Here is a 27,496-nt window from a genome sequence, read left to right as displayed (position 1 = left end):
TTGTTTACTTCTTTTCCTGGTCATTGTGGACTTGCACACATTGAAGTTTCGGATAGTTTGGCAAAAGCATTGCATAGTGGGCCTGTAGCGAGTTCTTTTTGTATTTAGCGCATTGCCCTTCTGACTGGACAAATTAAGTAACTGCATTACAAATATTTAACTTCCTTGGAATGTCTGTTCCATGTGCCTCATAACAGTACACGGTTGAATTTGGCACATATATATGCACCTTCATGTGACCAAGTGTAGGTTTGTATTGCAATGGAAATAAGAACATGAGTGCTTCAATTGTCTTCATCACATTGCTGATGCCTTCAATGTGTGAAAATGGCTTGTAACAATATTGCTGCGTTTCATGTGAGGATATGGAGTAGAATAACTTTCTTCTTTTATGCTGAAGGTATTCACTCCTTTTGCCTGTTGGGCTTCAAATCTTGTAGAAAATGGTGTGAGCAGCCTGGGGTGTGCCTGAAGAGCAATGCTAGTTTGTGCATGATCATATTGTTACTGCTGGGAAGATGACATCTTAGGCACATTTTTTTCATACAATTAACACAAATGTTTCCATCTTTCCCCTTGTGGCTCAATCGTAGTAGACCTGTTCGCTTTTCAGTTACTTTGTTGTTTATTTTTGTTACATATCAGTATTATGTACTATCAAGTTAGTGGGAATATAAAGCTATTTGATGTTGTATTCATGGGGAATCCTAGCCGATCCCTCGTCATGGGTATGTGCCATATGTCACAGGCAACAGTCATTCTAGTCTCTCTTCTTGTGGTAAAAGTATCCCAAAGCCTATTTTGTATGCTTGCAGATGAGTTGAGATTTACACATCAATGCCAGCTCACAAAGCATCTAATACGGCAGTCAGCCAGCCGCCTCCGCAGATGGAGAATTCTGCAGTTTCCAATCATACTGTTTCTGTTGTCCTTGGCAGAGATGTTGATTGTACACAGAGGGAATATATTGTAGGACAATAAAAATAACTTGTCATGACAAGGGCAATATATGGTAGAAATTATAGTAGACTATGACCAGCATTAGCGCAAGCCCTGCGGTATCTAAAAAATGAGTAAAGTGCTGGTTTTCATATGCTATAGCTGCTGTGTGCATTAAGCTCAAAACTCCCTTCTTGGCAAGATAACCCAGGAATGCCCACTCCAAACACTCTTGCACATGCACTTTGACAGCATCTGCTTTGATCTACCTAATTGCATATCAGTAAGGATGGGTCTAGTTCACTAAAGACTGACAATGCTGCATTCGTATGGAACCAAACTGTTCTAGAAAAGTTCTTGAAACCAGTCAAGCAGGTTTTTGAGAACTTTTAATCTGGCAAAATGACAAAATGAAAGTTATTTGAAATAAGTGATGCAATGCTAATGAGGTTTGGGCATGCATTTCAATGTGCTTGGCCTTCATCATCTCTAATCATAGTGAACCTGCCAAATTGGCAAGGATCTTGAATGAATTCTTCACTAAGCCCAACTATTTTGTTGCTGCCCTATATTGTCTCTATAGGAAGAGTGCACAACAAAAATCTTGTGGCTTCCTGTTATCATAACACCCTATAACTTCCTTAGATGTAGGGCCATTTGATATTCACCAATAAATACTTACACAGGATTTAGATGATGCCTTTAAAGATGTGTCCCTCATGCTTACATGTAAAGGAGCACTGACATTAAACTTTTGGACTGAATTTTTTTATATTAATCTGGTTGTTCCAAATGGCAGCTTTTATGACCACACCATGCCACTGAAAGCAGCATGTGCTTTGAGCGATTCTTAATGTGTGCTAAAACTTGCTTCACTAAATAAATTTTCTTATGACTCTTCTCAAACATCTAAATTAAAATTAATTTAATTCTAGTGTTATATAAGTCACAACCACGATACGATTATGAGGCATGCCATAGTTGCGGACTCCGGCTTAACTTTAATCGCCTGAGGTGTTTAACATGCACCCACTCCCCGGTGTGCACCAAGACAGAAAGGAAAGACCAATGTTGTGCTGCATAGTGGTCCTAACATGCTCAGTTTTCAATGACCTAATAATGGCATGGCTTACTCATGAACAACTGCAGCATGCATCATTTGTTTGTGACCTACCATGCAATGTTGTCACCAGATTATGGGGCCACACTGCCTTTGGCACATGTTTAAATGTTGGCGTTAAGGATATATTTGTTGCGCATAGAAGGAATTCGACGTTTTGTAGTGTAGTTAACTGAATGACAGCTACACACGCATAAGAAAAAAATTGTGCCAGGACTACTTAAACTCTGCAGTGTTTGAGTTTGACCAATTCTTGCGATTTTGCACATTTCGGATGACTGAAGGTCATTCATTACAGTTATACCAGCTTTTGTACTTTTTAGACATGCTGTTTGCCCCGGTTTTATACAGTGATCATAGATAGCCACACCACACGATGTCGGTAGAATTCAGAATTTTAGTAAAATGGGGTTGCTCCATGTTGAGGTGCACCAGCATGTCATAGTAAATAGAAGCCAGAAGCAGCAGCATTTTAAGGTATTGTGCCGCACCATGTAAAGTCAAATTATTGTGCCCCCCCCCCCCCACTCTCGCTGGCAAAACCTGCTGGTGAAGCATTGCGAGCAAGCTTTCGAGGTACGCTGCGCTCTTTCCAAAACAGCGTCCGAGGCAGCCATCTATTTTGCCTACAGGACGAAAAGTCCCTGGCCAGGAGTGCATCGAACATACGGAAATAGCTGTCAATTGTGCTGCTGAACTTCTAGAGATTTATAGTTTTGACCTCAGGTTGCAGAACACAGCAATGCTATAGCAAGCAGTGTGGTGAAAGCTGTTTCCCGGCTCTACCACGGCATAGCCAGCACTGCATGCATATACTATACACAAGCATGAGGTTTTAGCAGCAATACTTAACAGTAAATTGTATTTGTACAACTTCACTCTGTCTTTAACACTGCCAGGCTTTAAAATACATGACAAGAGGTCACTGTCTTTCATTTGATGTGTTTATACAAAAAAAGTGTGTGCATGGAAGGGGTTAAGGCTCCTTTGTCAAGCCAAAATGCTTCCTGGCATGATAAAGTGAAGCCTTGTGCATTTCAGTCTGCAGTTGCTCACTGCATTTTCGAAAGTGCAATCAGCACAAAGAGCACAGGAAAACACACAAGCAATGGTTCAGCAATTTATTTGAAACAAATGCAACTTTGTTTTATAAAAAGACCAGATTCCAAAAAGCAACCACATGCTATGCAGACAATACAGCCAACTTATATTAATTGTACAGATGTTAACATGCCCTGCCTTTATATGTGGAAATGTTTCAAGTCTCAAAGTGTGCCCCTACTTTGTAGCTTGCGCGTCCTTGGAACAATGATTCAAACAAATGCTAAATTTAGCACCATTGCCACACTGATAGAAGAAAACTACATATTAAATCTTGGAGAACAGAAAAAGGTGTATAGTAAACTTCCAATAATCTGACTCCGGTTAATTTAATTTTTTCAGTTAATTCGAACCTGGCCAACGCCCATGCATTTCTATGGGATTAAACATTCGTCATTTCGATCCTAAAACTGGCATTCGCCGAATAATGCGAACTTGACCAGACCCCAATAATGACCCCTTTTAGTGGCAGCGCATGTCTCAGTAGAGCTTAGGGGACAGTGAATGCATTAAACAAATGTCATCTCTCTAAAATGCCTATTTTTGACCCACCCGAGAAAGATTTTCAAGCAGTAACGGTAGCTGACAATGTCCGGTTGTGGTACTTGCCTGATTCTAACGAACACTTTTTGTTTTCGAAGGACATTGAGAATAAATTGCCTAGCTGTGCAATCGATTGCGAAACTAAAACCGTGGTTGTAGCATTCATATGCTTTACCACATATCATGGATGTATTACAGCGAAGCTGGCTTTAGAAAATCGGCTGCCATTCTAAAAAATGAGGTACGCGTAGGTTTCTACTTTGGTGTGGAGTTAAGTCATTTCTACTTTAGTTTTATACTGTGGACAAATAGAAATTTGATGCACATTCGTTTCAGAGGCGTGTTACTCAAGCACATATTGCCAAATGAATCAACGGTGCTTCAGCAGGTTCTTGCATCTTAATTCGACCCGTCAGTCTCGTGAGGGTAGAATTAATGGAAGTTGATTGTATAAATTGTGTGATGAAGCACCAAGAAAGTTACCTTGCTCAGGTAGTGAAAAAGCATGGAAAAAGTGCTTCACACAACATCCACTGATGTTCTGTTGCAGATGCAAAAGCTGCCTCCTTTATCTGGAACAGAATAAATTCCTTTCGAAGGCAAAATAAAAAACAGAAAGAGAAGTCATCAACGCATTACACATCCATCTTATTCAGTCTTTACAGTGTTGCTACATCACCATTTGCTTAGCCTCCTATGCCAAAAAAAAATTGTCAAAAATAAAATGACCTGATTCCCATGTTTTTCACCATCCAAGCAGTGTTTACTGCCAATTATTACTGCTTTCTGTAACCTCACCTGTAAATACTGTATTTTAACCTGTATGTTAACACTGAGCTATACGATAAGCTTAGTGAAAGTTAAAAAAGAATACTGGATGTTCATTTCTGTTTTTTTAGATATAAGAAGGGGTGCTTAAAAGCGAGCCACATTTGCAAAATGCTTGAATAAACAGCAACTACCCCGGTCATGCGCTAATTGTGGCCATGCTGTCCCTGCAAACTTCTTAATCTCATCCGCCCACCTAACTTTCTTCCGCCCCTGCTACGCTTCCCCTCTCTTGCAATCCAGTCCATAACCCTTAATGACCATCGGTTATCTTCCCTCCTCATTACATGCCCTGCCCATGCCCATTTTTCGTGATTTCAAGTAAGATATCATTAACTCGCATTTGTTCCCTCACCCCAATCTGCTCTCATCTTATCCCCTAACGTTACACCCATCATTCTTCTTTCCATAGCTCGATGTGTCGTCCTCAGTTTAAGTAGAACCCTTTTTGTAAGCCTCCAGGTTTCTGCCCCATAGGTGAGTACTGGTAAGACACACCAGTTATACACTTTTCTCTTCAGGGATAATGGCAACCTGCTGTTCATGATCTGAGAATGCCTGCCAAACGCACCCCAGCCCATTCTTATCCTTCTGATTATTTCGGTCTCATGATCCGGACTCGCGGTCACTGCCTGCCCTAAGTAGATGTATTCCCTTACCACTTCCAGTGCCTCGCTACCTATTGTAAACTGCTGTTCTCTTCCGAGACTGTTAAAAATTACTCGTTTTCTGCAGATTAATTTTCAGACCTACCATTCTGCTTTGCCTCTCCAGGTCAGTGAGCATGCATTGCAATTGGTCCCCTGAGTTACTAAGCAAGGCAATATCATCAGCGAATCGCAAGTAACTAAGGTATTCTCCATTAACTCTTATCCCCAATTCTTCCCAATCCAGGTCTCTAAATACCTCCTGTAAACATGCTGTGAATAGCATAGGAGAGATTGTATCTCCCTGCCTGACGCCTTTCTTTATTGGGATTTTGTTGCTTTCTTTATGGAGGACTACGGTGGCTGTAGAGCCGCTGTAGATATCTTTTAGTATTTTTACATATGGCTCGTCTACACCCCAATTCCATAATGCCTGCATGACTGCTGAGGTTTTGACTGAATCAAACACTTTCTTGTAATCAATGAAAGCTATGTATAAGGGGTGGCATTAAAATTAGATCTTTCGTCTCCTGCGATAGCTTACTGGTATCCTGTCTTACGAAGTTACAACCGACTTCTACTGCACACTCCTTAATGATGCCCATAAGATTTTCGTTCATTGCTTCAACACTAAGGTTCTCTTCCCGAGTTAAAGCCCTATACCTCTTCTGTAGCTTGATCCGAAATTCCTCTATTTTCCCTCTTACCGCTAACTCATTGATCGGCTTCTTATGTACCAGTTTTTTCCATTTCCTCCTCAAGTCTAGGCTAATTCGAGATCTTACCATCCTATGGTCACTGCAGTGCACCTCGCTGAGCACGTACACATCTTGTATGATGCCAGGGTTAGCACAGGGTATGAGGTCTATTTCATTTTTAGTCTCGCCATTAGGGCTCCTTCACGTCCACTTTCAGTCATCCCGCTTGCGGAAGAAGGTATTCATTGTCCACAAATTATTCCATTCTGCAAACTCTACTAATAACTCTCCCCTACTATTCCTAGAACCTTTGCCATATTCCCCCACTGACTTTTCTCCAGCCTGCTTCTTGCCTACCCTGGCATTGAAGTCGCCCATCAGTATAGTGTATTTCGTTTTGACTTCACCTATCGCCAATTCCATGTCTTCATAGAAGCTTTCGACTTCCTGGTTATCATGACTAGATGCAGGGGCGTAGACCTGTATGACCTTCAATTTGTACCTCTTATTAAGTTTCACAGCAAGACCTGCCACCCGCTCGTTAATGCTATACAATTCCTGTATGTTACCAGCTATATCCTTATTAAACAGGAATCCGACTCCTAGTCCTCGTCTCTCCGCTAAGCCCTGGTGGCACAGCATGTACCCGCTTTTTAGCACTGTATATGCTTCATTTGTCCTCCCAACCTCACTGAGCTCTATTATATCCCATTTAATGCCCGCTAATTCCTCCAATAGCACTGTTAGACTCTCCTCACTAGAAAACGTTCTAGCAGTAAACATTGCCAGGTTCAGATTCCAATGGCGGCCTGTCCAGATCCAGAGACCCTTAGCACGCTCTGCTGCATCACAGGTCTGACCGCTGCAATGGTCAGTTGCTTTGTAGCTGCTGGGGACTATTGTTCTATTCATATAAAAGGTTGTGGCCAAGTACTGCACAAAGATGGGCAATCCTGCTCTGGTGAGGGAGTGCATTACCGGTTCTGGTCACCGGGGTCAGGCCACCAGGCCTGTTTATACAGCTGTATCAACATGTGGATTTTTTTTATCCACCAGTGGAAAATTGCATGGCACCAGGATTTGAACCACAGTCCTTTTGCACGTGAGGCAGATGCTCTACCTCTACGCTATCGCATCAGGGCGCATGTAGTAAGTAATTATACAGAAAGCGTTTTATTTACTGTAATTGGAGGTTTGGAGTAGATTAGTTCGACCACTCAAGGAGTGGGAATGGTTCAACTGTCAGAACTCCAACAAAAGGACTGGAATCACATAAACCACAACTCTGAAGGAATGAAGTGGTAATAGAATGGAGCGCCCCCACTCTGCAATTCTGCACCATGCCAATATATCCTGTTCTTGGGCAATGCCAGTGCAGCTCTAGAACCACAAAGACCGCACTACCAGGGCGAAACACATCGAAGGCCCGTCAGCTGCTGCATGAGCACGTGCTGCCAACGAGCAATCCTGCACAACACACACAAACATGCAGTGCACAGACTGGTACCCTACGTAGGGGCTAGGACTCGCGAAAACTATAGTGTTCTCCACAAATGTGACGAGTACCAGGCCGCCGAACTCCTTGCCCTGTGCACGTTGCTGTCTATCTTCATGAGCCTAGATCCTGATGCAACCACTCGTGCCACGCTGCTATTTTCAAAGGCCACCACTAGGTGAAGCGCCAGGGACCGCCCAGGCCAGGGGACATCGGCTTGGTCCGATACACAAACGACAGTAAACTTCGAATTGACAGGACTACGAATTGGATTAGTAAATTCTTAACTAACCGGTACCAATTTGTAACTACTAATTAACTTTCTTCTCTGCGATCGCTAGTAAGATCTGGTGTGCCACAAAGCTCTGTATTGGGACCAATTTTATTCCACCACAAACATGGCTCCACACAATAGTTTTGTTTGAAAACATATGTGAGTGCATATGCTTGTATTGGACAGCGAGAATAATTAAGAGTCAGTAAGCAATGTCAAATACATGCAATCTGGCTTACAAAACAAAAGGAACTGGTCACTATTTAGTAATAGTTTTCCGTTAAACAACTTCACCCTTGAAAAGTTCCTCATTCTACAAAGGTTTATATAGTGAAATATAGAAATATTTGGATGCATTTGAGTTATCACCTGGCCCAAGGAACTTCTAGTGGCAGCCTGTCTCGATCTCGCAATTCCTGGCACTGCCCAATATACAGCATGCCTGACTGCTGCAGTGGTCAAGTGCTCTGCAGCTGTAGGAAACCGAGGGATAAGAGTTGATTGCACAATTTATGGCATTTCCAAATTTTTAACTTAGTACCATCTCTATACTATGTCGACACTATGCCACTAGACCATTGCTCTGCTGCAGTCATCATAATATTAATTACTCATCGTATACACAAGCTATACAACTGTTTAGGCAAAATTTTAAGCTGCGCGAGGAAGACAGGACGTGAACTGAAACATAGACACACACAAAGCACAGGCTTCCAACTGGTTTTATTTTGTGAAAGCAAAGAATATATAAGGTACTTCAATATAGCAAAACAAGGAGCAATTGCAAATAATTTGTGCACGAGGTATTGACAAAAAATATCAAGGCCATGTCTGCATTAAGAGTGCAGGAGAGTCTTAATGTGCCCATCTAAGACTTTAATTCTTTCCTTGAGAATCTCCTCTTGCAGTGCAGGAGCTGCGACAGCAAAAGCTGCCTGCCTTATGAGGAACAGAATAAATTCCTTTCGAAGGCAAACTGAAGAACAGAAAGAGAAGTCATCAAGGCATTCCACATCGCTAAAAGGTGTGACAACTAAGTTAGCTCACCCTCTTGATCTCTATCAAGGAAAGAAATAGAATTCTTAGATGGGCACATTGGGACTCTACTGCGCTCTTATGCACAGGTGGCCTTGCTATTTTTTGTCACTGCCTCGTGCACAATTTCTTTGCGAATGTTCTTTGTTTTGCCATTTTGAAGAACCTTATAAACTCTCTGCCTTCACCAAACAAAGCCAGTCGGAAGTCTACACTTTGTGCATGCATCTATGTTTTTGTTCATGTCCTGTCTTCCTCGCAGAGTTTAAAATTTTGCTGAAGCTACGAACAGACTATCCCAAAACATGCCTTACTTCAGTGTACAGCTGGGCTTGTTGGTAAAGCTACACAATGCAGCTCAAGTGTGTTTCTGCTCTTCCGTGTTCTCATAATGTGGCTCAGCCTTGAGTGCATGTGTAGTTTCAATACTGGCTACTATATTTTAACGACTAATATAATTTCAATCTTCAACTTCCAGCCAGACAGAGTACCTCATACTACATTCTGAACATTGCTGCAGTGTAGCAGGATTTCTGTCTAATGCATTGGCCTCTACCACCAAATGCCTGAGAAATTAAAGATTATGTAGATTCCAAGCACAGTGGGGATTCATGTTACAGGAGGCATACTGCAGGTAAATGGCTACATAGTGTTGGTTCGGGTTCTTCCAAACATTTCAGTGTTGACCAATGTGTTTGTGTATGGTGAGTGATTGCATATATATTATGACACAAGCTTTGTGAGGAGAGTACGAATGCAAAGGCATGGTTTCTTTGCCTCTTTCCTAACACTTTGTGGCGGCTGCAGTTTTGACAAGTGGAAAACTTGGCTTATGCAGTATGCGCAAATGGGTTTGAGACTTTTAAGACCAATTTCCTTGAGGCAAAGTTTAGCATGGAGCCAGTTTTGTCACAAGGAAGTTATTCCTACTCACACATGCTTGTTTTTCTTTTTTTTCATTTAGTTTCAGGTCCACCTAAATTATTGCCGTCACATATAATATGGTAGCATCAATCTTTGTATTAATCATTCGAGTATTGAAATCTAAAAGTTTGCAGCAGTGTAAAAGGACAGGAGGACAAGAGGAGAGAGGAGAAGAGAGGTTGCAGTGTAACAGAAATAGGCAAGCACTAATTGAGCGACAAGACCACTGGACACAGGAAAAGCAGATTTAGCTGAAACACAGCAGCCTGTAAGGAAGATACGGAACATAATTCTTTGTGAAGCTTAGTCTGCATCACAGTTTTATATACCATCGGAGATCATGAACATGCCAGAGGCAAAGCATACTGTTACGGGGATGTTGGGAGTATAGAAAGACTGTATTTACAATATATATTGTCACGTGGTAGTGACGGTTGAGAAGGCAGCAAAACTATGATTGACGAAACAAGCGTTTTATTGGGCGAACTTGTGCCCTCAAAAGAGGCTACACTCAAAGAAGGATGGTAGCAGCGAACACGATCGGCGGTCGTCGAAAATCTGATGAGCGGGTCAAGCGCGTCGGCTTTTATACATCTGTCGTCGAATGTTCCGGAGCATTCACTGGGACCTGCGTGCCTTCCACAATGTTCCACATTATTCGCGTCGCGCACACATGCAATCAGATAACACAAGTTGCGGTGAAAGACAGTGGACGGAACCATCGATAACATTCCAGAAACTTCTTTTACATGCAGGCGCGTCCTGTGCTGTGGGATAACATTTGTTAGGCGGCGAGAAGTGGTCGCCCAATAAAGATAAAGAAGTACACGTGTCAATATACAAGATGAGGCAGAGTAGTTAAGATGGCTGACCACCAACAGCATGCAGCAGGGAGCGTGCTGCGGTCTTCTTCCTCTCTTTTTTCATCCTTCCGTAACAGGACCCCCAGGTGGTGAAGCGCCGTCTCGGCTCACGGTAGGCAAAGAATCGTGAACGAAGTATGGCTTCAGCCGCAAAACATGCACGACGTCAACAGGCGTCAGACTTGAGGATGCATCAAACTGAAGTGGCGAAATCTCATAATTTATGTCGTTAACTTGACTTAGGACTTCATAAGGCCCTGTGTAGTGAGACAGAAGCTTCTGGGAGAGGCCAACCCGACGACATGGTGACCAAAGGAGCATCCAAGCACCTGGTGCGAACTTAACATCGCGATGGCATCAGTCATAACTCTTTTGGTATATGCTGCAGTGCTAATAAACGAGATCGGGTGACTTGACATGCCCTGTGAGCGCGATCGATGACTTCATGAGCATGGTCAGTTGCAACACGTGGCACAGAAGGGATTATGATGTCAAAAAGCAAAGTGGGGTTGCAACCATACAAAAGATAAAAGGGTGAATATCCTGCAGTGTCACGTCGGGACAAGTTATACACAAACGGCACGTAGGCCAGCGTGGTGTCCCAGTCACGGTGATCGTTGGAGACCTACATCGACAGCATCTCTGTGATTGTTCGGTTGAGACATTCCATAAGACCGTTTGTTTGTGGGTGGTAGGCGGTGGACAGCTTATGCTCAGTGGCACAAGAGCGGACGAGGTCGTCGACAACTAGAGACAAGAATGAGCAGCTGCGGTCTGTAATAACTGTCGAGGTGCACCATGGTGGACAATGACGTCGTGGAGGAGAATATCGACGACGTCTGTTGCACAACTAGTCGGCAACGCCTTTGGTATCGCATAGCGTGTCATGTAATCAGTAGCGATGGCAATCGACTTGTTAGCTCTAGTCTTCGTCGGAAAAGTGCCAGGTAAGTCAAGGCCTAAGCGAGAGAACGGTTCACAGGGAACTTCAACTGGATGGAGTCATCCGACAGGTGGTAGGGGAGGTTTCTTCCGGCACTGACACAATTCGCAAGTTGCGACATAACAGTGCACAAAGCAGTAGAGACCTGGCCAGAAGAACCGGCGTTGTACATGATCATATGTATGCAAAACTACAAGGTGTCCCACCGTCGGTGCATCGTGAAGTTGTTCAAAAGCAACAGATTGCAGATGACGAGGGCGGCCAAGGAGCAACTCAGGGCCATCAGCATTCATATTGCGGTGGTAGAGGATGCCGTTGCGCGGCAAGAACATGCGGCATGTGCCGTCAGTGCTGTCAGAGTGATTGCACTCCGGCAATGATGGACTGTGAGGACTCGTCGCGTTGTTGTTCGGTGCGCATGTCAGTCATGTCAGTGAAAGCCATCACGCAGGTCACCAGATCATGCACAGAAGGATCAAGTGGATCCACGGGGTGACGAGAGGCAGTTAGTGTCCTTGTGGAGGCATCCAGTCTTGTAATTGCCAATAAATGAAAATTCATGGAGCCACGAAGCCCAGCCACCAAGCCGTCCTGTCAGGTCCCGGAGGGAAGACAGCCGGCAGAGTGCGTGGTGGTCTGTAACGACCGAAAATGTACGGCCGTACAAATATGGCCGGAACTTGACGACAGCCCAAACTAAAGCGAAGCACTCCCACTCGGTGATGGGGTAATTTCTCTCGGCAGGTGACAGCAGGCGGCTGGCGTAAGCTACCACGCACTCCGTACCATTCTGTTGTTAATCGAGAACAACGCCGATGCCATGGCCGCTTGCGCCAGTGTGGACTTTGGTCGGTGCAGATGGATCAAAGTGGGCAAGTATGGGAAGGGTGGTCAGAAACCTGATGAGAGCGGCAAACGCATGAGCCTGCTTTGGGCCCCATGAGAATGGCGTGTTCTTTTTGATCTGTCAAAGGCCGAGCAATGTTGGCAAGGTTTTTGATGAAACGATAAAAGAACACAGGCCGAAGAAGCAGAATGTGGCACAGGGAAACTGCGTATGGCACAAACTTTTTCCGAATCTGGTTGGACACCGGATGCGTCAATGAGGTGCCCCAACACGGTAATCTGATGGCGCCCAAATTGACACTTCGTGGAGTTGGAGGCCAGCTTTTCAGAAGACCGCAATAATGGCAGTGAGTCGGGTAAGGCAGCTGCCCAACATGGGAGAAAAAACAGCTTCGTCAAGGTAACAAAGACAGGTGGTCCATTTGTAGCATCGCAGAAGAGAGTCCATCACAAGTTAAAATGTCGCACGAGCATTGCATAGGCAAAAGGGCATGACTTTGAAATGATATAAGCCATCCGGTGTGATGAAGGCTGTCTTCTCCAACCATTTCATCAACTGAAATCTGCCAGTAGCTGGATCAAAGATCGATGGATGATAAGTATTTAGCTCTGTGCAAGCGGTCCAAGGCGTCATCGATGCATGGTAGTGGGTAGACGTCTTTTCGCGTGATCTCATTTAAGTGGCAATAATCGACGAAAATGTGCCAGGCACCATCTTTCTTTTTTCACACGGACGACAGGCGTAGGGCTGGCTGATGGCTCGATGACCCCTTTGCGGAGCGTTTTGCCCGCCTCTGATTGGATGGCTCGACGTTCAGCATGCGATGCAGGATACGGACGCTGACAAATAGGATTTGTGTCTCCAGTGTTTATATGATAGTGAACAACAGATGTTCATCCTAAAGGCCTGTTGCCGAAATCAAAGATTCCACTGTACGATTCAAGCAGGAGACGTATGTCCCTGGCCTGTGCAGAGGTGAGGTTAAGTGCAGTCATTTTCGCAAAGTCGTCCGTTAAGGAACTAGAGCTGGGCGCTACGATTGGCACTAATAAACCACTCTCAGAATTCAGACTCTCAATATCAAATTCAGAACCACTAGAAACGCTGTCCAAGAACATGCTGGCCGGAATCACTTGAGGGCACAGGCTGAAATTCAGAAGAGGTAAAACAATGTCATTATTAGTAACCGTGACCAGTTCAAAGCACATCGATGATGGGGCGAATCACATATTCACCATCAGGAACCTGTGGCTGGGCGGTCAAAGTGACGTAAGTAACTGCTTCGGGTGACAGATGCACATCACAAAGCGAGCACAAGTGTGGTGGGGCGGTGCTCGGAGCACCGGCGAGTTGAGGCAGTTCTAACTGAAGAACGCCGGCCGTGCAGTCGAGGAGAGCAGAATGAGTGGATAAAAAGTCAAATCCTAGGATAACGTTGTGAGGAAAGATGTTGCTCACAGTAAAGAGAACAGAAGTAGGGCGGCCAGCTATACTTGCAGTACACATTCCAAGAACGAGCATTCCACCGTCAGCCATATGAAGCACTCGGGCAGCTGCTGGGTGAGGACCTTCTTTAAACGACTACGCAGGCTAGCACTCATCACAGGTATGTGGCCTCCACTGTCGATGAGTGCTTGGACAGCTATGCTGTCTATTTTAATGCCAATTACACTTCTCCTTGTGTGCATAGACAGGGGATTTGCCGCAGCATTAGGCAATGCAGCACCACCTCTGAGGGCTGCATTTCTTAGTTTTACGAACAGATGCGGCAAAACGCCACAGGGGACGAAAGGCGACGTGGCTGTGGCGAACGCGAAGATGGGCGACGTATTTGCGGGTGAACGAGACTGGTGTCCGTGCGGCGATGGTGAGCGACTGTACCACATGTTCCTAGAAGAGTTGGCGCTGTTAGATTCGGCGGTGGGCATAACATTGCGGGCATTTTCATCAAAACGGCTCAGGTTGGTTGGCATGCGAAGTGTTAAGGGCCACGAGTTGTGAAAGTATTGGCGACATGACCAATGTGCCAGCAGGTGAAACATATCGGCTGGTCGTCCGCAGTTCTCTACTCAGTCGGGTTGCGATAACACGGAGAGAAGCGTCGGGGTGGAACAAAAATAGTAGAAGGGCGTTTGTTAGCTCTGGGATTGGCAACAGCACAGACAGAACGTAAGCCAATGTTTTCAAGTTCCTGGTGAATGATGGCTTGTAAGAAGGGGACTGAAAATGTTGTAGCATCAGGGATAGGCGAACAGAAATGCAGGCGCCATCGCATCCAGTTCACGTCAACGATTCGCACCACATCCTCCGATGGCGACGCAGGCTGCTGTGTGGGTTGATCTTCACACGTTGGCGTTGCAGCAGTAGTGGGAAGTCTGGCGAATGGTTGCAAGACGCATCGGCTTTTGGCGTGCTGGAATTGTCGGCACTCTTTAATGATAACATCAACTGTAGAGCAGCTTTTGCACATGAGCAGATTAAAGGCGTCGTCAGCAACCCTTAAGCACATGCCCGACCTTCTCAGCTTCTGTCATGTCGCGATCGGGTTTGCTTTACGACAAAGTGCCAGCATGTCTTGGATGTACAAGAGATAGGACTCCGTGGGGGATTGGGCACAGGAGGCCTGTTCCTGTTTTGCGTCAATTTTACGGCCGGCTGGTTTGCCAAACAACTCTGTCAACTTCTCTTTGCATTGGTCCCAGCTGGTTAGCTCCTCTTCGTGGTTTTCATACCACACATTCTTTATTCTTTATTTATTCTTTATTCATCAATTACCCCGCAGCGCCCGAAGGCGTTGCAGCAGGGGGGTTACAACATGGAATAAAATACATCTTCGTTCACACAATGCACTTGCTTTTCAGTCAGCCTATTCCACTGCTTAATTGTTCGAACAAAAAATGAGTTGGCATACATGTTCGTCTTGGCAGGGTACTCGAGGATTTTGCAACTATGATCAGTTCGTTTTGAAATGTAATGAGGTTTGTGTAAGTAAATTTCCCTATTAATTCCTGTTTTATTGTAGTAAATTGAATATAGAAATTTTAATCTCAGTTTATTGCGGCGGGCAGAAAGCGATTCCCATCCTAGCTCAGCCTTCATTGCAGTGCAGCTCTCCTTTCTTCCGTACCGCCCCAAGACGAACCTGGCAGCACGGTTTTGTATTTTTTCCAGAGCGGCAATGAAGGTTACCTCGTGGGGGTCCCACACAACACAGCCATATTCTAAGAGTGGTCGAACACAAGTTGTATATGCCATACGTTTTAAATTCGCATGTGAACATCGCAGGTTTCTCTGAATGAAATTCAAAGCTTTACCAGCTTTGGCTATGATACTTTCTACCTGTGGTTTCCACGAACATTCAGACGACAGTAGCACACCTAAATACTTATACGTACTGCCTTGCTTCAATAGTACGTTGTTCAGATGATACTGTGACTGAATTGGTTTCTTCTTTTTAGTAAATGAGAGATGTACACACTTTGTTATGTTCAAAGTCATTTTCCATTTAGTACACCAATCATGAATGATTGTTAGGTCGTTCTGAAGTTCAATTGTATCATTGTGATGGGAAATTTTTTTGTACACTACACAGTCATCCGCAAACAACCGTATAGAAGATGAAATTCCGGCAGAGATATCATTAATGTACACCAAAAATAATAACGGACCCAGAACGGAGCCCTGTGGGACTCCTGACGTAACATTTGCATATTTGGAGCATTTTCCATTCAGTATTACACATTGCCTTCTTTGTGAAAGGTAACATTCAATCCATTTAAAAACAGTTGCATCAATGTGTAGGGTATTAAGTTTAAACAATAAGAGTGAATGTGATACCGTGTCGAAGGCTTTCCGAAAATCCAGGAACACACCGTCTACCTGTCCTCCTGCATCTACGCTGGATATTATGTCATGATAAAACTCAACTAGTTGTGTTGTGCAAGATAGTCCCCTACGAAATCCATGCTGCTCGTTAATTAGTACCTTATGCTTATTTAGATGATTTAGTATTTGTTTGTATAATATATGTTCAAGTATTTTACACGGGATAGACGTAAGTGATATTGGCCTGTAGTTACCAACGTCTTTCTTGGAACCACCTTTATGTATCGGAACAACGTGTGCAATTTTCCAGTCATGGGGTAAAATACCTGTCGATAAAGATTTTTCAAAAATTAAATAAAGGTACATAGAAATCGGCCCCGCGCAACGTTTGAGTACACGTGGAGAAATACCATCCGGACCACTAGATTTACTCTCATCAATATCTTTCAATAGTTTTTCAATTCCATTAATACTAAGCTCAACAGGAAGCATAGGCGAAATATTAGTTGTAGGTTGATGAATATGACAGGTGTGGTTGGGTAAGAATACCGAATGAAAGAAGTTGTTTAGGCAGGCAGCTTTATCTTCGTCTTCCATAATTATCCTACCGTTATAATTTAACTCCTGTATTCCGAAGGAATCTGATCCACACTGTTTTAAGTGCTTCCAAAACATTTTAGGGTTTGATTTCATTTTGTTGCTCAGCTCGTTGAAGTAGTCATCTTTAGCTTTTCCTATTTTTAGATTATATTCGCGGGTAATCGTATGTAGTTTTGTAAAATGAGCAGCTGATTTGCTTTTCTTGAATGCGTTAAATGCCCTCATCCTTTTCTTGATAAGCTTTAGTATATGTGTTGTCACCCATGGCTGTTTGCGCTTTTTAAGCCGTGAAGAATCAACATTGGGGATATGTACACTTACCAGCTCGAGTAACATATCTTTAAAATTGTCCCACATATCGTGCACATTACGCTCCTCAGATAAGCACTCGAAAACAGAAAAGAAATTACGAAGTTTCTCAGAAATTGCATCGTAGTCACCCTTCTCATAAAAGTAGACCCTCCTAGTCGTGGATAACTTCGCACGGTTCTTTTCTTTATGGATAACGGCAACAACAGCCAGATGGTCGCTAATTCCCGGAATGACATTCACATTTCTTATGAAATCCGGCGAGTTACAAAACAGCAAGTCTAACACAGCGCCATTGCGAGTAGGATCGGTGACGTACTGCGTCAGACCAAACGTGTCTACAATATTTTTCATCGCAAAGTTCAGGCGCCCGCCAGAACTTATACACGTATCATTGCACCAAGATAACCCAGGCAGATTAAAATCCCCCCCAAGAAGTATCGTCTGAGCTGACGCCTCTGTGAGAATGTCATATAATGTTTGCACTGTGCTGATATCTGAGTTGGGCGAGCGATAAACCACACCAACAATGAACGTGAAATTATCTGATAGGACTATCTTGCACCATACAGACTCCAGTGCATTGCACTTATAATCAATTGCTGAAGACTGTAGTGATGAATGAACAAGCAAAAAGACGCCCCCACCTGCAGTGGGCCTATCTTTGCGATAGACGACGTAGTTTTCTGGAAACACCTCACTATCAGCAATTGAAGGCTTTAACCAAGATTCGGTGCCAAGGACTATGTCAGCGTCAACACTTTCTATCAACCCAGAAAGTTCGGCTGTTTTATTAACGACGCTTCGGCAGTTCACGACGACAGCAACGAGTCGTCGACATCGGTAGTTCTGCTTTTTTCTGGTCTGTCACTGCCTACGCAATGGAACGACCTCTTCTTTGTCTTCATCCCACCTGAAAGCCCTGCCGTTGATAATCAGTTTGTCAAAATTCAGTTTTACTTTATTGTTCTTATCCTCTCTTTTTGCCTTAGCGTATTCCCATAACTTCTTCCTAATACTTCTTGTTTCAGTTGAGTAATCTTCGCCGACGCTGTACTGCGATTCCTTAAATTTTTTAGCATTAAGAAGCACTGCCTGGCGGTCTTTGTACAAGGAAAATTTGACAATAATCGGTCTTTTTCTATTTTCTTTATAGCGTCCTAAGCGGTGTGCCCTTTCCAGAGACCCGAGCTCAATTCCAAGGCTCATTTTACAAATGTTCTTTACCATAGCTTCGGATTCATCCCATGATTCTGAGGGTTTATCTTCAACCCCATAGAAAACAAGATTTTTCCGGCGACTTCTGTTCTCTAGGTCGTTTGTTTTCTTCTGCAAATCTTTTACCTGTTGCATGAGATGCCGTATTATAGCTGCCTGTTCTGTAGCAATCACACTGATGTCCTTTATCTGGTTCTGAGTTTGGCTGAGATTATTTTTCACTTCCATCAGCATGTTCTCATTCCTTTCGAACCTGGCTTCGATGCCGTTTAACTTTGAAATTAAAGTTTCCTGCCCACTGCGCAAACATTGCAGCAGTTCCATCTCCGGTGCGTTAGTAGGCCCCGGATTTAGTTCAACGTCCCCCGCGAGTATTAACAACAAAATCAAGTAGAGCACTCTGTTGGAAAATAAACGGAATCCCTTCAGACGCAATCTGTGCATGCTGCATCCGCGATTTTTGTTACAAACACTTGGCGTGCCGTGTTTGCCGTGCCTCTTAGGTAGAACAACAGGTTAACTAGCACACGCGTGGGGTCCCATCTGTTGATTCCACTCCCACGTTCGTACATAGCCACCCACTTTTCAACATCGGTGCCATTGGTCCCACAGAAAGTTCCAGGATCCTTGGGTTGCGCAACCACAACCTTGGCTATGCCCGATGACAAGGTACAGCAAGATGCTACTTTACCCCCAGATGTCACCTCTTATGACATTTCAAGGCAGCGAGACTGAGACTGCACTGTATTCAGCAGCACTGACAACCATGATGTAGAGGATTGACTTTCCCCCTATGTACAACACATCAGCAGAATAAGAACAAGGAAATGCACCAAACAGGTGCATGGCACTAAACTGGACTCGCTACCTGCTGTATGCAAGAGAGAATGAGGAAGAATGAGCTTCCCATTACTCCTGAGCACCTACCTACAACTGCTTTTATGGGCACAGCATTGAAGCTGCAATTGAGGTAATGCCTAACACCACATGAAATACAAAGCACACTACGTCAACACAGAGAAACCAAAACAATTGCACACACTTCTCACCGAAATAGACACAACACCTGCTTTATTGCATCTGAGCTGAAACGGGTGAATCCCAAACTCTGTGTCACATAACATCTGAAAAAATTAGCTGCTACAAGAGAACCAATGAGATTAATCTGGCGCGCTATGCATGCGCATCTTTAGCCTAATGGGTAAAGAATTGGGCTGCTGCACTAAGGACCCAGATTAACAACCCACCATCAGGCACATTACTATTATTGAGCCTATCTGACTGGATGTATGAAGAAGCCAGGAGACAGCTCATGATAATGCTTTGCATAAGAGACAACGAAGCTGAACCCACGTTTTCTGCCTTGTGCTTGCAATGCTCTACCAAGTGAGCTTCAACGGCAGTTGTCCCAATGTCAAATTTCTTGGATAGCTGCACATATGTACTAAGCATAGCCGTGGGAGTGCTAGGCAGCAGTACTCACAGTTATGATGGCAGACGTGTAGTATCCTTTAAAACACCAACATATCAAAGCACATGATCTTAGAAGCTGACAACTCGCTAATAAACACTCGTTTTCTACCATGAGGCCCCAAGGCACCTGAAATCAAAACATTTGTATCTTATGAGCGAGAAAAATCAGTAGAATCATGCAGCTCAATTTTTTGTTTATAACAAGCATGTGATGGCAACAGACAATGAAGCAACAGTGACTACATAGAAAAATGGGTTAGAGCTGATGACAATCATTGGCAGCTCACACTATAATGCTTTCTCTACAATTTATTGTCTCAAGACATCTGGCAGCAAATCCTCTGGATTCTTCTTCTACTATGTCTCTTGCAACTGAAATTTTAAATGTGTGTAACACTTCATGGCAACTTAGAACACTTAAATGGTTAAGCATCTCCATATCTTAAATTTGTGGACTAGCTTTGTCTCCTTTCTAGAACAATAACTCTCTGGTGTCATACATCACTCAAACCAACTAATTCTCACTCAAACCACTACTTATTAAATCTACCTTTAGATGAGCAGTACCTGCATTAGACGCAGCTGCATACCCTTTTAGCAAATGGATATACATACCACGCTCAGACTGAGCAAACCAAACAAACCAACAGCAACCAGTGCTTGTGTCCATTTGTCTTCAACAAGGCAGAGACAGGCCAGGTCTCGATAAACACAACAAATATAAGGTGCAGGCAGAGGAAATAAGCAGAAGCTGTAAAGACAGCAGCAAAGTGAAACAAATTAGACAAGCTTGCATACAGTCAGCGATCTGGGCCGAGGACAATGCACAACGTTACTGCCACAATTAGAAGCAAATGCTCCTCATGTAACAAGAAAAAACACGTTTTAGCCGTAAACAGCACGACTACGCGGAGTTGGTTGATATTCTATAAACAGCACATACAACAATTAAAGCAGACACATTACTTGTGTCATCTGTCTCCTTGCTGTTTCTACAATATCGGTCACGGTTGCAAAGCTACGCACATGATCTATGAACGAAAGCAACGGACGTGCATATAAAGCTTGGTGAGCCGATTCATACTAATATATATATGTTTAATTTTGAAAGTTCCCGAAAAGTGATAGTAGCAGCAGCAGTAAAGTGGTTTCGTTTACCAGCTCGCTCACAACGTACGCATTGTATGATTTAACTCCACGGCTCGCAAAGGAGCTACTAAGAAGCTTTAAGTGAAGGAAATACGCTTTCGTTATCTCACTGCAACGAATGATAAGCCTCTGACGCCCATACCGCGGTCAGCAGTGAGAAAGGTAATTAAATGCAGCAATGCGCTGCATGGGTAAATAAGAAGGGCATAGCGTAGTCAACCTATAGAGATGGAGAAAAATAGACTTAAGAACGCGATAAACATCATAGGACGACATCCACGCTAGTTGAGTGCATGCATTTCTGGCGCGTGGAAGATGTCGCTGTTTTTTTTTTCATTTTTTTACATCGGTGCAACGCGTAGGAACTGCAGTGTTGAAGGCACGAACGAATAAATTATACTGCGATCACTGCGGGACCTGCGACAACCGTTTCGTGTTCCTTCGAATTTCGAGATCACATCGACCACAGCTCGAATGCGCAACCGGTTTTTTACGTGTCACCAAGAGAACGGGTAATCGCACAACACTTACCGTTGCTCCAAGTACGTCGCGGTAGCACCAGCAGCTGGGCAACAAATGTCATCAAACCCTGACCCACCGCTGTGTCCGCAACTTGAAGCTTCTAAGCATTCGCTAAAAACTAAAAGCGGACCACATCCATACGTACGCGCGCGAACGAGACGCAAGCCATGCCGTCTGAGTTCGAGAGTAGTTATTTCATAAAAGCAAAAACAAACAATAATGTGACGTCAAATCCGGTAAAGTCAACTTGTCCTCCTTTCTCACCTTCTCTCAGCAAACGCATGCGCAGCGACCACGGAGCCCTCGGGGGCGATGTTCAGGTCTATAAGTCTCGGTCCTAAATGAGGGGAAATGACGTCTTTTGTTTACTTCGCCTTCTGTGGTTCCGGTAACCGTGTTCGCATGGGTAGCGTGGGTAGTACAGGCGTATTATTTCAATGTTCTTGCGTGTTTTAGGCGACCTTTTTCAACAACTTTGCTGACATTGCTTTCAACAGCGAGGAGAGCCTGTGGAGCAGCCCTATCAACCGGACAGGGCCGTAAAATCTGTTTGAAGTTCGCAGCACATCGTGGTTTGGTTTGTGAATGTTAGAAGGTGTTCGTGTTTCTCAGCGGCGTAATCGACGACAGATTTGGCGTCGAGTGGTGTACACTTTGTTCAGGCTTGTTGTGCGCCGTTCTACGGATGTGTACTGTTAATGAGTGGTGTTGTTTGTGCTTCGGGAAATGGCGCCACGCCGGCGGAATTTGCTTTCTTGTAAAAACATCCGTACCGTCTTTGGCGAGTGCTTTCGGAAACTGCTCGCCTTTTGTGCGTGTGTGTGTGCGCGTGTGCGCGCACGCGCGCGCTTCTGATATGCGTCGAATGCGTAGGAACGTCCGTACAGTCTTTCGTGAGTGCTTTCGGAAACTGCTCGCATTCTGTCTGTGTGCGCGCGCGTGACATTCGTCGTTATTGCGATTTGCAAAGGTGTTTTTCATTTGGTGACTGCGTCCGCGAACGCCAGGATGTGATACACGTTCGTCATTTAAAGGCCCTGCTTCAGTGTAGGGTCACTTACATTTTGGTTGCTTGGAGGTCAGCTTTCAACACATGGCAAGGCATTGCAGTGCGCTTAACCATCATTGGCACACGAACTGCTTTGTCATTTCTCCTTTAAATTCAAATTCAGTTTTGTGTAGTATGTAGGCAGATAATGGTCACCAAGTTGCGACGCTCATCTCGTTTTTTGCCACTGCTGTGCACATATGAGGATTTTTTACTAGGTCAAGCTCTCTTAGCAAGTTGTGAAACACTTAGTGCAAATAATTTTTCACAGCAGTAACTGTGATCATGACCACAATTGATCACATGACATTTTTAGGGATTGTTATTGTTATTACCATATTTTTTTATTTACTTGTGACAAAGTGCGATAAATTTTGACTGCTATTTTGGCTATATGTTCACCAACCTATCACACTGTTTTGTGGTTGTGCTTTTTATTTTTATATGTGGGCATGCATGGCCAGTCTCATGCCTACCTTCTACAATTTGACATAAACAGGCACTAAGATGCTCTTAGAAGATTTGTATTTGACAGTATTGTGGTTGACGCACTTGGCTATTTGGAAAATATGCAGGTTCAAGTTCGCCCATTACTATCTCTGACTGATATCTCTGATGCAAAGCAATATTATTAGGATGTGACAAAGTGCATGCATAATTTGTCACTGATCAAACTGCCTGCAGTAAACTTTGCCAACTCGTCCTTGTTTGAAGTGTTTCCAATGTGCTATAATCACATTGCCAGATTATTTTATTGCGTGCACAAACAAACATATAGCATTTTATTATGAAACCTTGATGGTACCTGACTCCTATATTGCAATAAAATCTTAGGCAGATCTACTCTGAACAAAGGATTCATTCTCTGATGATAGCTTTCGACAATATCATGGTGCTATCCAGTGCCTATTGGCTGGTCGAGGAATGCGTCATGCAAAGGCAGTAGTATGGCCATAAGTGTTCATCCGAGAATATGTCCACAAGTGAAAATCATTGCATCAAAAGTGCCGACACCAGCTTTGATGGGGATGTATATGTGTTCGTTGCATGAAATTCCAGAAGTTGAACTCTGAACATCTTATTTGCTCTGTAGTTTATGCTGGTATATATGTGTCACAATGCTTCAATGTGATCATACCGCACATTGATCACGCTTTTGCATGTACTACAAAGAACTCATCATAAATCTCACTGTCATTAATGAGCTTTTGTATGCACTACAACTTGAGTACACACACTTTGTATCCAATTCATAGTCATCCTCAAAGATCAAGTTGCTCATACGACTACAGTGCGTACACATCACATGCCACCTCACACACGTCATGCATAATCTCGTCAGCTCTACGCAACTCATCGCACACATGTCATACAAGCGCTACATATTCTTATCGCACATCGCATAAATCTCGTGCACTTCGTAAAGGTCTGCGTAGCACATCATACAGATTTCGCTCGTTTTCTACGAGATTTCGTTCAATATGCATTTCATATCGTTCATTTCTCGTCAAATCTGTACGACATGCATACATCTCGTTCAATTTCTCATACAAATTTTTCAATAGGGTCACGCTAATGGTCCGGATTCCGGTACAGCTATGCTGTATACAGTCCTTTCTTGAAAAGTATGGCTTGCGCCTTCTGTTTTCTTTTTTTTTAGTTTAACTATTCTTTCCTTAATGCACTAAACACTGGATAAAATTGTTGCTGCTGCCACTGCTACTAGAGCAAAAAAGAAACATAGGGGGAGTTAATAAGAATTAAACAGTGACGCACTGATGCCGTTTGCACGTAGCCTAAAATCTTTTCTTTCATGTCATTTTTCGATCATTTTTTCCTGGCTACGTATAAACAGGCCAGTTTCCTCCAATACGCCACGCAATGGCTACGTATGCATAAAATAATTGCAGCTTAATCTCGCCCTTATCTGTTCTTTTTTTTAGATATCGGGGCTTAGAATTTTGCGTCCACTCACGCGTCGTGGGGCGGAGCTAGGGGGTATACAAAAGCCAAGCATTTGCGGTGGCAGTCCCAGTCTACTGTGTTCTGCTACACGACGGGGTCGTCTGGACCGATGCGCGGCTGAAGCCTGCTGGTCATGCCCCGGGCCTGGTATCCGCTCCCGATGTCGTGAGAGGCTGCAATTTTTCTTCTTTTTTTTAGTATTAAAGTTATGGGTTAAATACCAGTTTGATTAATTACTTTAACACCGGCTGTTTATTTTTTGTCAGCCGTGTCGTTTGTTCATAGTTTTTGAATGGTTTAAACAAATAATTTTATTTCAAGGCAACACACTTCCCGTCAGAATGCTCAGGCATCTCCTTCCTATGGCTCGTAGCAGCTTAATTTTTACAGGAATCGGGATCTAATTCCTGTTGCGCTAAGCGCATGAAAGGCATGCAACGGCATTAAGTAAACACAGCACTGGCGGCTCGGTGGCGGGCATTCATGCATTCATATTTTCTTGAACGTTTTCTGCCGAGTCGCCTTGTTGCTGTGTAACATTTTTCCGCCTGTTTCACGCTTCCTCGTAATTTTGCCCTTTGACTGTTAGTAAGAGGAGAGCGCTACCTGGTGTCTGAAGGACGCCAAAGCCACACTAGAGGGTGCCGTAGTGCACGCTTAGGGCGAGATGTGGCGCTATCTGGTGTCTGAAGGACGCCAAAGCCACACCGGAGGGTGCCATAGTACTCGATTACGGCGAGACATGGCGCTGGCAACGCTAACTCACGCTAATGGTCCGGATTCCGGTACAGCTATGCTGTTTACAGTCCTTTCTTGAAAAGTGTGGCTTGCGCCTTCTGTTTTCTTTTTTCTAGTTTAACTTTTCTTTCCTTAAGGCGCTTAACACTGGGTAAAATTGTTTCTGCTGCCACTGCTACTAGAGCAAAAAAAAAAAACATAGGGGGAGGTAATAAGAATTAAACAGTGACGCACTGATGCCGCTCGCACGTAGCCTAAAATCATTTCTTTTCTTTCATGTCATTTCTCGATCATTTTTTTCCTGGCTACGTATAAACAGGCCCGTTTTCTCCAATACGCCACGCACTGGCTACGTATGCATAAAATAATTGCAGCTTAATCTCGCCCTTATCTGTTCTCTTTTTTTTAGATATCAGGGCTTAGAATTTTGCGTCCACTCACGCGTCGTGGGGCGGAGCTAGGGGGTATACAAAAGCCAGGCATTTTTTTCATTTTTTTTCATTTATTTGTTGTTTGAGACATACAGCTGTCTCAGGGGCTGCAGCAAAAGGCAATATTCTTGCCTGACAAAGGCTGCAGCACCCAAAGCATGTTGACACTCTGAAGCAAACAACAGCACAACAAGTGTTACAATTTTCGAAATATGATAACATAAAAAACGATTAACAATTCGAATCTCGATCAGAACATGTTAAAAAGGAAAACAAAACAGTAACATTGTAGTACATAAGGAAGTTATACAATAAAGCAGCGAAGAAAATACGTTTTAACAGATTTCTTGAACCTCAAGCTTGATTTCGTGGTTTGTAATTGTTCCAGAATTGTGGGATTATTGTTAAGTAAGGTTGATATTTGAAAGTGTAATGCCTGTTTCCCGTAGTTCGTGCGAGTAAGCGGTATAGAGATTGGGTCATGTCTGAGATTATACGGAGTTTCTTTGGTGGCGAAGGTCTGATTAAACTGTATGTGATCAGCCTGACGGAGACGGAACGCCTCGAGCGATAGCTTATGCAAAAATAGGTGGTCTATATGGACTATGCCAAGCTTATCAAAAAAACGGTTTAGTGTGGGCAAGAACAGGTAGGTTACAAACTGCCCTTACGGCTGTTTTTTGCAGCCTATATAGTGACATAAGGTTAGTTTTGGTAGTAGTTCCCCAGACCAGAAGAGAATAGTGTAGACGAGAGTGTATTAGTGTGTAATATAGCTGTTTCTTTAAATTCGTTGGAATAAGATGCTTTAACATGTTAATCATTCCCGTCGCTCTACGAATGTCAGCTCTGAGGGTCTCCACATGAATGGACCAATACAGGTTTTCGTTAAACCATACGCCTAAAAATTTTACGCGCTTCGTATTTTCTATAATGCGCCCCCCAAAACTTAACTCGTAGTGACCCATCAGCTGCTTTCCTTTTGGTCGAAATATGACGTACTTTGTTTTTTCGCAGTTCAGTTGCATTCTATTTGAATTTAGCCAACAGTTGAGGTCCCCCATCCATCTATTGGCTACGTTAAATGCTTCTTGAATGTTATGATCAGAGAAGAAAACGCTGGTGTCATCTGCATACAAAGTTATGCACGGTGTGTTTGGTATGTTAACAATATCATTGATATAGATAAGAAACAAAGTTGGGCCTAGGATTGAGCCCTGAGGAACACCGCAGTTTAAATCAAGAAGTTGGGACTTAGAATCTTTTAGGCTAACAAACTGTTTACGGGAGCTGAGATAGCTCTTAATTAAAGTATATGCTACACCTCTTATGCCATACCAGGGTAACTTTCGAAGCAAAATATCGTGATTAATAGAGTCAAAAGCCTTTCGGAAATCCAAAAACACTCCAATAGTGTAAGTCTGTTTTTCAAAGTTCTTAATTAAGTGGTCTTTCGCATGCAAAAGCGCTTGCTCAGTAGACTTTTGTTTCTGAAACCCGAATTGTGCTGGTACTATTGCTTTGTTTTTTGTCAAGTGCCCAACTATTCTTTTATTTAAAATGCGTTCAGGGATTTTAGAAAAGATAGGAAGAACTGAGATGGGTCTGAAATTATTGAGATTATCTAACGCACCCCCCTTATGCAGTGCCACTACTCTCGCAATTTTCATGAGCACGGGAAATTCACCAGTCGATAAGACAAGGTTGCAGATATGCGAAAGCGGGTGGCATATTACTTGCGCTACACTCTTTATAGGCTTTGTACTTATTTCGTCCGCTCCGCATGCGCAGTTATTCTTTAGTGTAGATATGACGTCTGCTATCTCTGCTGGGCTTGTTGGGTACAGGAATATAGTGGGCATATCAGAACATCTTTTGTATGCTTCACATCGGCCCACAGGAGCATCTCTACACTGCGCAGCAGAAACCTGGAAATGCGAGTTAAACTTGTTGGCTAGGCA

The 27,496-nt window shown here is 43.6% G+C and overlaps 1 long non-coding RNA gene across 2 annotated transcripts; it reads right to left on the bottom strand.

Moving 5' to 3' along the window:
- Positions 1 to 3,705: 3,705 nt before the first annotated feature.
- On the bottom strand, positions 3,706 to 21,591 carry LOC142567656 (uncharacterized). 2 transcript variants are annotated; one of them, XR_012825202.1, is made up of 4 exons: positions 21,363 to 21,591; positions 20,298 to 20,433; positions 19,693 to 19,809; positions 3,706 to 4,275 (listed from the first exon to the last, which is right to left on the bottom strand). It is a non-coding gene; the product is annotated as an uncharacterized LOC142567656 (long non-coding RNA). The 2 variants fall into 2 exon arrangements; XR_012825201.1 differs by lacking the exon at positions 3,706 to 4,275 and adding an exon at positions 6,973 to 8,118 and having other exon boundaries at positions 21,363 to 21,590.
- Between the last annotated feature and the right edge of the window lie 5,905 nt (positions 21,592 to 27,496).

This window comes from Dermacentor variabilis, unplaced genomic scaffold (assembly GCF_050947875.1).
Source record: "Dermacentor variabilis isolate Ectoservices unplaced genomic scaffold, ASM5094787v1 scaffold_14, whole genome shotgun sequence".
NCBI lineage: Eukaryota > Metazoa > Arthropoda > Arachnida > Ixodida > Ixodidae > Dermacentor > Dermacentor variabilis.
The sequence above is the reverse complement of the archived record's forward strand: the minus strand, read 5'-3'. Positions and strand labels throughout refer to the sequence as shown.